Source organism: Coffea arabica, unplaced genomic scaffold (assembly GCF_036785885.1).
Source record: "Coffea arabica cultivar ET-39 unplaced genomic scaffold, Coffea Arabica ET-39 HiFi ptg000054l, whole genome shotgun sequence".
NCBI lineage: Eukaryota > Viridiplantae > Streptophyta > Magnoliopsida > Gentianales > Rubiaceae > Coffea > Coffea arabica.
Window position 1 is genome coordinate 21,495 of NW_027266200.1, and position 14,351 is coordinate 35,845.

The window sequence follows — 14,351 nt, forward strand, 5'->3', positions numbered from 1 at the left end:
TAAAGCTATCATGTCTTATGAGAAGATTGTATCACCATCTTGAAGAAGAAGAAGTAAATTGTTGTACTTTCCCCCCATAAATAGAGGTCAATCCTCTCTTGTATAGAAAACTGAAGTTTCATTTGAGTAAATGAAAAAATAGTTCTTTTCTTACTTTTCTCTTCTCTTGATCTCTTTAATTTTCTTGTATTTCTTAGCATATTGCCAACCATATAAATAGCTCAAATCCTATATCATATTAGCATTAGTTTCATAACATCATAGCTCCTTTTTTTTTTTTTTGAAGGAACTAGTCATAGTATTTAATCCCATGTGACCACAATCACAAAACAAACAATGAAACTTATCTTAATAAATAGAAATAAGACACGTGTCATTTATATAATACATGAACTTGGTTTAATTTTTTTACAACTTTTACATAGTTGTGAAGACTACAACATTCTTTATTGTGAAACTAATAATATAAATTACTAACGTATGGATTGAAATAGTAGAGTGAGAAGCGGGGAGAGAGAATAAAGAACTATAGTATTATTATATTTACTGATCAAAGTTCTTCCAGATTACAAATGAAGTAGAATTCACCCCTATTTATAGTAGATCCAAGATCAAAGGTACATGAACCCAATTAAATACCAAAACATGAATTTAGTACCTTAAGTACATCCATAAATGGGTTCATTCAATGTACCAATGAACCTAGAGAGAATACATGTATTTTCGTTCTTGAGAATATAAACGGACATCCACATCTTATAATTATTTCATAACACTCTCCTTTGGATGTCCATTACACAAAGAATATGCCTTGTTAAAACTTTACTAGGGAAAAATTCAGTGGGACAAAAATTCTAGTGAAGGAAAAAGAGTACAATATTCTTATGTAATAATATCTCCCCTTAATGCAAACATTATTTGAGATCTTTTAGCCAACGCATTCCAATATTCTTCACCAATTTCTCAAATGTAGCAGTCAGCAACGCCTTGGTAAAAAATCTGCCAAAGTATTATCTGATCGGATTAGTAGCACATCAATCTCACCATTTTTCTGCAAATCATGAGTAAATAAGAAATTTGGTGAAATGTGTTTCGTCCTATCTCTTTTAATATATCCTCCTTTTAATTGAACTATACAAAATGCATTATTTTCATATAAAATTGTTGGAGGATTTTCCTTCTCGGAGGATAACCCACAACTCTTCCGGATGTAGTGGGTCATTGATCTTAACCAAACGCATTCTCGACTGGCTTCATAAATTGCTATTATTTCAGCATGATTTGATGAAGTGGCAGTTAAGGATTGTGTTGTAGAACGCCAAGAAATGGCTGTATCGTCACAAGTAAAGAGATAGCCAGTCTGAGATCGTGCTTTATGTGGGTCAGATAAATACCCAGTATCAACATATCCAAGCAATTTAGGTTTGGATTTATTTGAATAAAACAAACCAAGATCAATTGTTCCTTGGAAATAACGAAAAATGTGTTTAATACCATTTCAATGTCGTCTTGTAGGCGAGGAACTAAATCTTACTAATATATTCACAGCAAATGATATAGCTAATCTTGTACAATTAGCAAGATATATTAGCGCACCAATTGCACTGATATATGGTACTTTAGGACCAAGTATCTCTTCATATTTCTCTCGTGACCTAAATGGAATTTTATTAGGATCTAGTGATCTGACGATCGTTGGAGTACTTAATGTATGTGTTTTATCCATACATAACAGTTTTAATACCTTCTGGGTATAAGCATTTTGGTGGATAAAATTTTCACCTTCTAAATGCTCAATTTGTAAATCAAGCCAGAATTTTGTCTTTTTCAAAATCTTTGATCTCAAATTTATTTTTCAAATATTCGACAGCCTTTTGGATCTTTTCAGGAGTTCCAATCAAATTGAGATCATCAACATATATAACAATTATCATAAAATTTGACTCATTTTTCTTGATAAAAACACATGAACATATTGGGTCATTGGTATAACTTTTTTTAGTTAAGCATTCATTAAGGTGGTTATACCACATACGTCCAGATTGGTTGAACCCATACAAAGACCTTTGTAATTTAATAGAATACATATCTCTAGGATTTGATTTACATGCTTTGGGTATGTTGAATCCTTCAGGGATTCTCATGTAAATATCATTTTCAAGATTTTCATACAAATAAGCAATGACAACGTCCATCAGATACATATCTAGTTTTTCATGCACTACAAAACTCATAAGATACCTAAATGTGATCGTATGCACTACAGGTGAATACGTTTCATCATAATCAAATCCAAACTTTTATGAAAAACCTTGGGCTACAAGTCTTGCGTTATATCTCACAATTTCATTCTTTTCATTCCTTTTCCTTACAAACACCCATTTATATCCAATAGGCTTTACATCTTCAGGTGTTTGGACTGCATGTTCAAAAACTTTTCTTTTAGTCAATGAATCTAATTCAGATTGTATTGCATCTTTTCATTTTAGCCAATTATTTATATGCCGACATTCATCAACCGATCTATGCTCATGATCCTCGTCATCTATCATAATATCAAGTGCTACATTATATGTAGAAGTACTATCAACAATTATTTCTCTTCGGTACCAACTTTTTTTTTGTAGTGACAAACTTTATTAAATTTTCTATAATTTCATTCTCTTCAAGAGTCGGTTCTTCGGGAGGTTGAATTTTGTCACTAATTATTGATTCATTTGATCCTCTTTTTTTTCTAGAATTTTTATCTTTGGAACCAAGTGGTCTCCCACGCTTCAGGCGTACTTTAGATTCATTAGCGTTTGTGATTTGTCTTTCATGAACATTTATTTTAATCGGAGCATTTTTAGCAGGATTATGTGATTTGGTAACTCTTCTGGAGTCATTAAATACATCCGGCAATTGATTTGCAATATTTTGCAAATGGATGATCTTTTAAATTTCTAATTCACATTCTTTAGTACGAGAATCTAGGAAATTCAATAAAAATTTTTAAATGATTTCCTTTATCGGGATTTTCTTTTTCGGTTGATCTTTTTCTCCCCCTAATATCGGGAAATGTGATTCATCAAAATGACAATCTACAAATCTTGCAATAAATAAATCACCTGTCAATGGCTCAATATACTTATCTATAGAAGGTGATTCATACCCGATATATATTCTCAATTTTCTTTGAGGGTCCAATTTACGATGTTGGGGCAGTGTAATAGGAACATAAACCGCACAACCAAATATTCGTAAATGAGAAATATTGGGTTGAGAACCAAATACTAATTGTAGGGGAGAATAATTATGATAACTAGTCGGCGTAATTCTCATAAGTGTTGCTGCATGTAATATAGCATGTCTCCAATAAGATAAAGAAAGTTTAGACCTCATTAACAATGGCCTAGCAATTAATTGTAGCCTTTTAATAAATGACTCGGTTCGACCATTTTTTGTGTAAACATAAGCTATAGGATGTTCAACAATTATTCCAATGGACATGCAATACTCGTCAAAAGCATGTGACGAATATTCACCAGCATTATCTAGATGAATTCTTTTAATTGAATAATCATGAAACTGTGCTCATAATTTAATTATATGAGCAAGTAATCTCGCAAACGCTAGATTGCGAGTAGATAACAAACATATATGTGACCATTTAGTTGATGCATCAATTAGCACCATAAAATATCGAAATGGTCCATATGGTAGATCTACATGTTTACATATATTACCATGAATTCGTTCTAGAAATGTGAGAGATTCAGTCCCAACTTTACCCGGTGATGGTCTAACAGTTAATTTTTCTTGAAAACAAACAATACAGGAGAATTCATTTGATTTTAATACTTTTTGATTTCTCAATGAGTGGCCATGTGAATTCTCAATTATTCATCTCATCATTATAGATCCAGGATGTCCGAAACGATCATGCCAAATCATAAAATCATTGGGATTAGTAAACTTCTGGTCTGCTAGGTGATGAATTTCAACGCACTTATTTGTGCATAATATAAGTCAGAAGAAAGTGAAGGTAATTTTTCTAATACACAATTTTCCCCAGAAATGGTATTTGTAATTAATAAAAATTCATCATTTATCTCATTCATTGTCTCAATGTGATATCCATTTTGGCGGATATCTCTAAAATTCAATAAATTTTTTCGAGACTTGGGAGAGAGTTGATAACAGCTCGAGTAGGGACCGACCAATGTCAAGTAAAGAGCTAGTGGTTCCGCGAGGTCCAATTACAAGGAGTCGGGCTAAGAAACTTCAAGAGGCTATGCAAGCCCTAGTCCATCAAGTTCAAGTGCAAGATGGAGGGTCAAGTGAAGCTCAAGGGCTCATAGCTGATGATCTTAAACTTTGTACACTTGTTCAAGTGATTGAAGCCGAAAATAAAGAAACTTAGTTCTATTTAAGGTTGTTGTTAACTCGGCCAATCATTGTTCCATTATGGTCGAATGATTTTGTTATATTTCCTAATTTATTTAAGTTAGTTTTGAGTCTTCAATTCAGGCAGCTTAAGCTTTAGGGTTTCTTTGTAAAGGCTATAAATAGCCTTTCTTCTCAAAGAGATAAACAATCAGAATTTTACTCTCTTTTTTCACTTGTGTGATAACAACTCTCTTTCTAAGAGATTCTTCTTTGAATACTTGAGAATTTATTTGAGTGTTCATTGGACTTATCAATCAAGAATCACACTTGATTGTGGCGTCTTCTACCTTGTTCCTAGATTCACTTATTCAAATTCTTGTGGGTTGAGATTAATTTTAAGGTTCGCAAGTTTGCTTGTCTAGTGGAGTTAAGGAATTCCGCCCTTAATTTGATTTCATCGTCTAGATCCGGGACTAATGGGATAGGAGTTCAGGCCTTCTTGGTGGGTTCGTATCAGCTGGTATTAGAGTTAGTTGACGAATCAAGTATATCCAGTTGAGTCGAGTAAGTTTTTTTTTTTCTTTCGCGTGTCTTGCCAAATCTGCCGTCCTTGTTGTGTCTTCCAAATATCCATCGTGTCTTGTCCTTTGTGTCTTACCATGTCAAATATTGTCCTTAGGTAATTGTGCAAATCTGAATCTGGTTGCTGGTTTTTTTCTTTTTCTCGTTAGTTGTTCACTCATTCGATATATCCTTGCCGTTTATGTTTGTTTAATCCGCACCTTGTGATTGTCCAAGTCGTTATTGCATCGCGTCTTATTGTCGTTTGTGGCTGTCCGAAGTCTTGTCCTTGCATCAAACCTGGAGTGTAGAATCTCCCTCTTGTCCTTGTGTTTATTTGTTAGTAGTCGTCTAGGGTCAAAAAAAAAACTCAGGCCGAATCTATTTTGCAATTTTTGGAAACCTTAAAAGGCTTACCTTTGTTCTGGAAAATCTTGATTTCTTGGTTTATTTCTTGATGAATCTCGAAAGTCTTTATATAAATTGCTGTGGGGTTCACCAAATTTTGGTGGTAGTCTCGATTGGCACAAGTATCAATCCACTCTTGCTCTTGAAATCTTGAAGCCAGGGCTGACCACCGCTTGAACCAAGCTCTTGTTGTGCGGCTGCCTTGAAAACTTGCTGTCTTGGACACAAGGCAGCCTTGGAACTTGCGATTGTCTTGCCCAATCATTGAAACCTTGCTCACAAGGCTGACCACCGCTTGAGGCATTGAAACCATTGTCAAAAGAAAATAAAAAAAAACAAGGGTTCTTGAAACCAGTTCTTGTCTCTGGCAACTTGATTAGCGGCTGACCCAACCTATTCTTGCCACTTGAGTCCGATCCGAATTACAAAAAAAAAAAAAAACAAAACAAAAAAGGAAAAAAAAAAAGAAAGAAAGGCAGATTCAGATCAAGCAGTTGCTTGGGCTTGGGAATCCTAGCTGGTTCGGATTTGTAAACCAATTCCAACCGCCACTAAATATTACCAATTTCAAACCTTTCCAAAAACTATTGTAGCCACCATCCTTGCTTCCAAACTCCAGGGAAATTTGTAGGAATTCCTCCAAGAACAAATCAGCCTTGCAAGAGGGTAGAGTCCCTTCTAGGATCCCAAACTTCGGAAAACTCGCCTTAGTTCTTGTCGGCCCCTTGTGTTTCAATCACCCCACATTTCTTCTTTGCCTTCCGTTCGTGTCTTCCTTCAATTGCTTAAATTGTCCGAGTCTTTCTTAATTTCTTTCTTGGACAAAAAAAGAAAATTTCTCTCAATTGCAAGTGAACCACTCCTCTATACCACATTCTTGTGAGATCATTGGTGGTAAGTCCTTAAATTTCTTGAGAAAATTCTGATTTCTTCAAGAAAGGAAATCAAGGGTTTAGAGAGTTGCGTGGCGAGATCATTAGAGTGATTTAAAAACATTCGAGTGAAACACGAGTGTGAGTGAAAATACGTGAGGGAGCGTGTGAGGTACTTTACTTGTTTGCTACTAACCATTTTGCAGGAACACCATGGCTCAAGAAGAGGAATTAACCATTACTCAATTAGCCTTTCAAATGAAGGCTATGTTTGGAGACCAAGAGCAGAAATTGCGCCGAACCATTGAGGAAATACATGAGCGCATAGATAACATGGAGGGATCGAAAAGTGTATTCAATACAACTCGAGCAAGACATCAAGTGGTTAAGTCCAATGGTTCTAATGGTGAGATTGATTTTGGGGAAGAAAGGGGCGGCCGAGACTATGAACACCCTCCAAGGAGAAACCAAACTGAATTGGTACGTGAGGATGACATCTCTAAAGGAATTAAATTAATCATTCCTTCTTTTCAGGGCAAGGCAGATCCCGATGCATACCTAGAATAGGAGAGTCGAATGGAGAAGCTCTTTGATTGCCACCACTACACGGAGAACCAAAAGGTGAAGCTAGCAGTCCTAGAGTTCACCAACTATGCCTCCACTTGGTGGGATCAACTCCGCATGAGGCAAAGGAGGAATGAAGGGTCCGTGATCACTATTTGGAATGAACTCAAAAGGGTCATGCGACAAAGGTTCATACCTATCTACTACCATAGAGATTTGCACCACAAACTGCAAACTCTAACTCAAGGTAGCATGTCGGTTGAAGAGTACTATAAGGAGATGGAGATGACCATGATTAAAGCTGATGTACGTGAAGACCCCGAGGCTACTATGGCATGATTCGTGCGAGGGTTGAAGCCCGAAATTGTTGATATTGTGGAGCTTCAACACTACCTTGAAATTCATGAGTTATTGGACAAAACAATCAAGGTGGAAAGGAGGTTCAAGAGGAGGGGTAACAATCAACCAAACATTAACCTCCAAGGGGAAAATTGGCGAAATTAACCACCAAAGAAAGAGGAGAGAAGATCGGAACCTTCCAATTGGAACAAGCCAGCCATGGCTTCACATGGTCTCTCCAAGCCCGGTGCAAATCCCTCAAAGCCGAATGGAGCTCCTTCAAGATCAAATGCAAGAGGCAATCCAAACCCTAACCCGGATGTTTCCAAAGTTAGGAACCGAGATGTGAGGTGTTTCAAATGTCAAGGATTCGGCCATATTGCATCACAATGTCCAAATCAACGAGTGATGCTTGTAAGAAATGTAGAAGTTGTGACCGATGACAAAGAGGATGATTGTGAGGGAATGCCACCTCTTATGACAGAAAAAGAGGATGAAGAGGAGATCATTGAACAACCAACTCTTGATAGACTCGGTCATACACTAGTTGCTCGAAGGGCATTGTCTACTCAAGCTAGTGTAGATGAACTTCAAAGAGAAAACATCTTTTACACTAGATGTTACATCCAAGAGAATGTTTATAGTTTGGTGATTGACCCTGGAAGTTGTACAAATGTGGCAAGTGCTCTCATGGTGACAAAGCTGAATTTGCCAACTACCAACCATCCACATCCATACAAGCTTCAATAGCTCAACAATAGTGGAAAGGTACGTGTACTCAAATAAGTATTAGTTCCTTTTCGCATTGGTACATTTATAGATGAAGTTTTATGTGATGTAGTGCCTATGTAAGTTGCACATATTATCCTTGGGCGTCCTTGGCAGTTTGATAGGAGGGTTAGTTGGGATGGTGTTACCAATCGTTATTCCTTCTCTCATTGTAACAAAAAGATAATACTTGTACCTCTTACACTCAGCAAGTGCATGAGGATCAAGCTAGCTTTCAAAGGGAGTTTGAACTAGATAATGAGAAAAAGAAAGAACAAACGAGCAGTGATTTGGATACCACCCGAGAGGTAAAAAGAAAGGGTAAAACTGAATCCAACTCTCTGAAAGGGGCTGAAGGTAATTCGGTCAAGGAAGGGAACAATAGAGTGTTACTTGCTAAGGCTAAGCATGTGCACAAAGCCTTATTGTCTAATCAACCAGTTTTCCTTCTTATATGTAAGGTTGTGCTTACTTCTACTAACCAACTCGATGTTTTCTTGCCTAGTGTCTTCACTAAACTTTTGCAGGACTATCGGGATGTGTTTCCTGAGGATATTCCTAGTGGTCTACCACCGGTGAGGGGAATTGAGCACCAAATAGATCTCATTCCTGGGGCTTTCTTGCCCAATAAACCACCATATAGGACTAATCCTGAGGAGACTAAGGAATTGGAGAGACAAGTAGCTGCTTTGTTAGAGAAAGGCTGGGTGAAGGAGTCACTTAGTCCATGTGCGATACCAGTATTACTTGTCTCCAAGAAAGATGGAACGTGGAGGATGTGCACCAATTGTCGTGCCATTAATGCTATCACGATAAAGTATCACCATCTTATACCACGTTTAGATGATATGCTTGATAAACTTCATGGTGCCGTCATTTTCACTAAAATTGACCTTAAAAGTGGGTATCATCAAATTAGGATGAAAGAAGGAGATGAATGAAAAATCGCATTTAAGACTAAACATGGTTTGTAGAAGTGGTTAGTCATGCCATTTGGCCTGACTAATGCCCTTAGTACTTTCATGCGCTTGATGAACCATGTCTTACGTGCTTTCTTGGGCAAATTTGTGGTCGTCTACTTCGATGATATCCTCATTTATAGTAAAAGTTTAGATGAGCATGTTGAGCATGTTAAAGCTATTTTAGAGGTTCTTCGAAGGGAACACTTGTATGCTAATCTTCAAAAGTGTACCTTTTGCACTAATGAGGTTGTGTTCCTAGGATATGTTGTAAGTGCGCAGGGTATACATGTTGACCAAAGTAAAGTGAAGGCCATCATGGAGTGGCCGACACCTACAAGTGTTAGTGAGGTGAGGAGCTTCCACGGGTTGGCAAGCTTCTATAGATGTTTTGTCAAGGACTTTTCAACGATTGCCACACCTCTTACATCCATTGTGAAGAAGAACCAACCATTTCATTGGGGAGATGAACAAGTTAAGTCTTTCCAATTACTTAAACACAAACTCACGCATGCACCTGTACTTAGTTTACCTAATTTTGAAAGAGCTTTTGAAGTTGAGTGTGATGCTTCTGATATAGGTGTTGGGGCCGTGTTATTTCAAAAGGGGAAGCCAATTGCCTACTTTAGTGAAAAGCTCAATGGTGCTTCGTTGAACTACTCAACATATGATAAGGAGCTTTTGGCACTTGTTCAAGCATTGCAAACTTGGCAGCACTACCTGAGGCCTAAGGAGTTTGTCCTACACACTGATCATGAGTCGCTTAAACATCTCAAGTCTCAAAACAAGCTGAGTAAGCGACATGCATGTTGGATTGCTTTCATTGACACTTTTCTATTTGTGATCAGGTACAAAACCGGCAAGAGCAATGTAGTGGCTGATGCATTGTCAAGAAGGTATACTCTAATCACTATTCTTGATGCAAAGTTGCTTGGTTTTGAGTTGATTAAAGAGGCATACCCTGATGATTCTGATTTTGGTAGGGAATATTCAAATTTTCCTAAGTGTAGCCGAGAGGGTTATTCTATGTCCCATGGGTTTTTGTACTTTAAAGATAAACTGTGCATTCCTAGTTGTTCTTTGCGTGAATTACTTGTTAGGGAAACACATTGTGGTGGATTAATGGGTCACTTTAGAGTGTCTAAGTCACTTTCTATACTCCAAGAGCACTTCTATTAGCCAAAGATGAGGCGAGACGTGGAACGTGTTATTCAAAGGTGTGTCACTTGTCATCTTGCCAAATCCAAGGTACACTCGTATGGGCTCTATACACCATTACCTATTCCTACCATTCATTGGGTTGATTTGTCTATGGATTTTGTACTTGGTTTGCCTAGGACTAGGTATGGTCATGACTCCATTTATGTGGTTGTTGATCGTTTTTCAAAAATGACACATTTCATTCCTTGTCATAAAACTGATGATGCTAGACATGTTTCTCACTTGTTCTTTAGAGAGATTGTTCATTTGCATGGTATGCCACGTACAATTGTTTATGATAGAGATGTTAAGTTCCTTAGTTACTTTTGGAAATCTTTGTGGGGAAGGTTAGGAACCAAACTCTTGTTTTTTACTTCTAGTCATTCTCAAACGGATGGGCAAACTGAGGTAGTTAATAGGACATTCTCTACTTTGTTACATTCACTTACAAAGAACAATTTAAGGACTTGGGAAGATTGTTTGCCACATGTAGAGTTTGCATACAATCGCACCATTCATAGTGCTACACACTACTTGTGACGCCCCACATCTCCTTAAGGCGGACCAAAGGGTATCCGCGGACGCCTGCCCAACTCACGCCAGGACTCAAGCAATTCCATTCAATTTAAAATCGAACTAAACACTTCGATGAGATCAACACGAATACAATAATGCGGAAGCGTTCAAACTTAACAAGTCACTTAATGTACCACCAGTACATCGGGTAGTCATGAAACGACTTAAATTCAAAGTACACATCAGGGCCCAAACTTTTCAAGTTTACAATTTTCACGAGTACAACCCAAACCAGGGCCTAGTCAAAATATATAACAGGAGTCTTAACAAAAATACAACGGATGGTTTCTCCATATCTCTCCAAGAATCGGTCATGTTAAGGAAAACAAAACTATAGGGTGAGCTAAACGCTCGTGAGGCCAAGAACACACATGCAAGCACTAGTCAATTAACAATCCCAGATTTAATAAATAAAGCCATGTCTTTTCAATAATCAATCAATCAAACAGGAAAAGTAATCAGAAACAATTCAAGGATATAGTAGCTCTCAGGAGTTAAGTTCCACTCGATCTGCCGTTGTCATTCGTATACCTTCCCGCATTGACCCTCCTGTCAACCGAGTCGGTATTTTCATTTCCGTAGATCACCACTTACTTCCCTCCGTCCACCGTACACCCCAAGGGCCCACAATGGCCAATATTGGGCGATACTCAACGAGTATGCCAAGCAAGACCTCTTATTAGGTCGAGCTTATTTGTATCTCATGGCTCGTCCAAATCCCCGACCAAGCCCATTGCTGGCTCGAGTCTAAGGACGGCCTATGAGTTTGGGCGTCCCCCATTCATTTGAAAGTCGAGGAGGTTCACTCCAACGACATAAGCATTCATGACATAACATTGCATTTCATTCATTCATTCAATACGTTTCATTCATTCATTTGAAATTAGAACGAGTGCGATAAAGTACGCACCCGCCCTTATTTTTAAAACTTTCAACAAATCCCACAAATAAGCAAGTATCAAAATTCACACACTTGACACTCACCGAGCAATTCAATAAGAATTATTTTCCGGAAGTTCAAGTGTCCGCGGTGAGATCCTCTTGAAGGTCTCCTTGCGCGCCTGGCAATTTAATAGCGAATAATCATACAATTAACCCACTTATCAAGAAAGATTGTACACTAGTACAATCTAAGAATTATTTTACAAAAAGGAACCTCAATTACACGTAAATCGAGGTTCAACTTGCCTTTTATTAGGTACAATATTATTTGAGTTTTTATCATGAAAATCGAGGGCAAAACGTTTGAATAATACTACGAGAATTAAGAGTTTTGGAAAAACTCCTTTGCCTTGAAATGTGAGAATTTCAGTTTTATCCTAATCTTTGAAAAATCGTAACTCGCTCGGTATAAGTCGAGAATTGGAAAACTTTATACCGTTGGAAAACTCTTAGAGAGTACTATAAGTTCCTAGAAGACACTTTTCCATGAATCGAAGTGAAAAGTGGTCAAAAATGGGCTTGAAGACGCAGGGTTGGTTTTCATGGCAGAATTAAGTTGGATTTCGGCCAACTTTGGAAATTCGGCACGATTCACACGTTGCAAACCGGCCTCTGAAATTTTCAGCTCAATTAGTGTTGCAAGTGAAGTGTATGACAAAACAAGCGGATCAAGAATCGGAGTTTCGAGCACCGAGATACGGTAGCCCGAAGTTAAGCAAATTCAAGACTGGATGAGAATTTTCCAGACTTGAACCTCTAACTTTAGTAATTCAATTGGGTGTCGCAACGAACTTGAATTGGCACCAAAATTGGCAGTATTTCAATACTATCTGGAAAGTATCCCTCTATCGAATTTCGGGGAAAAATACCTTCGGCAAGGTAGTTAATTAGCCCACCAAAGTTCAAGAAAAATCCTAAGGCAATCTGCCATTGACTTTCATTTTCCAAATTTCCAATCGTTTAATCAAGAAAGTTATCCAACCATGGTTCATTTGTGAAATAAGGGTCTAAGATACATCCATATTATCTTTGGTAAGTGTTTAATATCAAAAACATCAACTAACAAGTTCACTCCAAGATTTGGTTCCAAACCAGTCCAAACATTAGGGTTTTCCAAAACAGAGCAGTCCACTTGTTTCAGTCACAAATCAGTCAATATAGCTCGAAATCGAGCATGGCTTACGCCGTTGGAAAATACATTCATAGGACTAAAATATCACAGAAGAAATCATTTCCAAATTCGGCACCCAACTGGTTCAAATTCGGGCATCAAGTTGCTGCCTGACCACTTCATTCCAGACGAACAGAGCAACAGGACAGCGAACTTAAAACATTTGGTTCGGCTTTCTCACAAAGAATCAGAATGTGAATTTTACACCAAATTAAAGCTAGGAATGTCTAGTTTCAAACGCCACCGACGGCACATGATTTCGACATCCGAGGACAGAGTTATAGCCAAAATACTACTGCTGGTCAGAGCATATGCGAATCAGTTTTTCCAGATTTGCTGGTTTCTAAAAAAAATTCATTTGCCCATTCAAACCTCATTATTTTTCAATGAAATTTTTCACACCTCTAATACATCATATAAGCATCCAATTCAAGCCATTAGTTCATTAAAAACTGGCCTTAAAATGGCCGAATAAAACAGGGGTAGAATCGGAAGTTTTTACTTCTTACACCCAATGAAGTTCCTACTAATTACCCACCACTAATGCATCATTATAACCATTAAACCAACAATATAATCACCATCAATCATCACATCAGCAACAACAACCCAAGTGTGGGAATTCCAAGAGCCCACAATCACATTTTTACACCATACAAAAGCTAACCAAATGCATGCATGAACTTAACAAGGCAAGATAGCTTCCAATCTTCAAGTTTTCAAGGGTAGATCATCACTTACTTTGGGGTTGATGTTCAAGCAGAATTTCGGTCCTTTTTGCCCCAGAAAAACCGTGAGTTTTAGCTCTCTTTTGCAGCTCAAAATGATCCTCAAGTGTCAAGCTAGGTGTGGTGCAAGTTTGGTTAAATTTGGAGGTGATTTGGGGTGGTTTTGGGTGAGATTAGTGTGCAGAAATTTTAGAACAAGGAGTTAGAGAGAGGGAGTGTTTTGGCCGGCCATGAGGAGAGAGAGGAGAGAGTGTGTTTGATCTAAGTTAGCTTCCAAGAGAAGGTGCAATGTGTGGTGCAAAATCACCCAAAAGTCAACTCTCATTAGGGGCCGTTTGGTGTGATTACGGCTCGATTTTCTCGCGCGTTTGGTTCACTAGTGCACTAAACCTCCAAGGCATATATATTCATGTAAATATTATTCACTCTTAATTGTCCCGAAATAAGGGTCTAAAGTCCCTCAATTGAAGTCGCGCGCGTGAAAACGCGTACCGTCAAATTTAACGCTATAACGCGAAACTTTCGAAAAATTTTTATAACGATTGCACTACTAACTATCACTTGAATATGTATTCATAAAATTACCTATTTTAGAACCATAGTACAAGTCTCCAATATTCCAAGCTTATCGTGCTACTACGCGGATAAAATCTCCAAGTACTATTCACTATTTTTACTAAACGCGCTCTAGGAAATTAATTTTCGAAACGAATCATTCTAAAAATATAACGAAGATATACTACCACTTATTTAGGTCTAATAAAACTAGAAAATATTTCTTGGAATTAAAACCCAATTAAATAATTTATTAAGCCATAAATTAGGCATAAAATAATAGTTTTTGCGAGTTCTCACATCCTCTCCCCCTTAAGAAAATTTCGTCCTCGAAATTTAC